Source organism: Hydra vulgaris, chromosome 01 (genome assembly GCF_038396675.1).
Source record: "Hydra vulgaris chromosome 01, alternate assembly HydraT2T_AEP".
NCBI lineage: Eukaryota > Metazoa > Cnidaria > Hydrozoa > Anthoathecata > Hydridae > Hydra > Hydra vulgaris.
This window is the reverse complement of record NC_088920.1, coordinates 57602501-57604047: the sequence shown is the minus strand read 5'-3', so window position 1 is coordinate 57604047 and position 1547 is coordinate 57602501.

The window sequence follows — 1547 nt, the reverse complement described above, 5'->3', positions numbered from 1 at the left end:
AAATGTCTAATTTATGAACAGAATAGCCACGGCAACATTTTTATATGGCAATAGTTTTGTTTTATATAAGTAATTGAGAACAATGTCAAGTAAGTATTAATAAAGTACTGATGCCGCTTTGATGACGAATTGCGAAAATATAGTCGACGATATTTCTTTGCAATCTTTCATCCCCCTTCCTCGCTGGCACAGAAAAAATGTCACAAACTATATTTTTGCAACTCGAAAAAAAACAGACAACACCCACAAAAAATGATGCATCAGCCCCTGTATATATATATGCATATATATATATATATATATGTATATATATATATATATATATATATACACATATATAATATATATATATATATATATATATATATATATATATATATATATATATATATATATATATACTATATATATGTATATATATATATATATATATATATATATATATATATATATATATATATATATATATATATACATATATATATATATATATATATATATGTATAATATATATATATATATGTATATATATATATATATATATTTTTTTTTTTTTTTAAACATCTTCGCTTCCAACAAGGCTGCAAGCAGCCACTAATTAAAGTTGGAAGTTACTGTAAGAGAAAAGATGAAGATTGTAGAGCAAGATAACGATTGACGGACGACTTAAAAGATTGCAAATTATATGAATCAGGAAACCAAGATGAAGGAAGCGAATTCCAAAGAACTGATGTTGGAGGAAAAAATCTAGACGAATAAGCACTTTTGGAGCACTTAGCAACAGTCACAGAAAAAGGATGACACTTAATTGAATGACGAGTAACACGAGAATGAATTTTAGTAGATGGCACAAGAGATGCGTGCTCTTTAGAGCAGTGCCCATTATAGTATTTATAGAAAAGAGAAAGAAAAGCAACATTACGACGATGTGATAATGGTTGGAGGTTGGCTGCAAGAGCAGGTCCAACTATGTTTACAATGCGTTTTTGCACTTTGTCTAAAAGAGGAAGGGCATTATTAGAAGAACCGCCCCAGATATGGCAACAGTATTCCATACAACACCGGATTTGAGATTTATAGAGATAGAGAATAGAATCCGAAGTAAGAAAGTGACAAGCTCGATAAAAAGATGCAACCTTAGCAGATGCTAATTTGCAACTGATTTGATGTATGGTTTCCAAGAAAGATTGGAAGTAAGAGTTAGTTCTAGAAAATGAAGAGTAGATGACTCATCGAATACATCACCGTTCATAAATATAGGAAGATCTAAATTATTGCAATTACGATTGGCTGAAAAAAATTGAGTTTTATCTGAATTAAAGTTCACCAGCCACTGTGAGCCCCATGCTGTAGCAGAAGTGAGATCCTTTTCAAGCTCAATTGCCCCCTCCAAGCAATCAGAGGTTGATGGTTTCTTATCACGACAAGAATAAATGGTAGTATAATCAGCAAACAATATCACCTTAGATGTGAGAATATCTGGAAGATCCTTAATGTAAATTAAAAAGAGTATAGGGCCAAGGATAGAACCTTGAGGAACCCCGGAA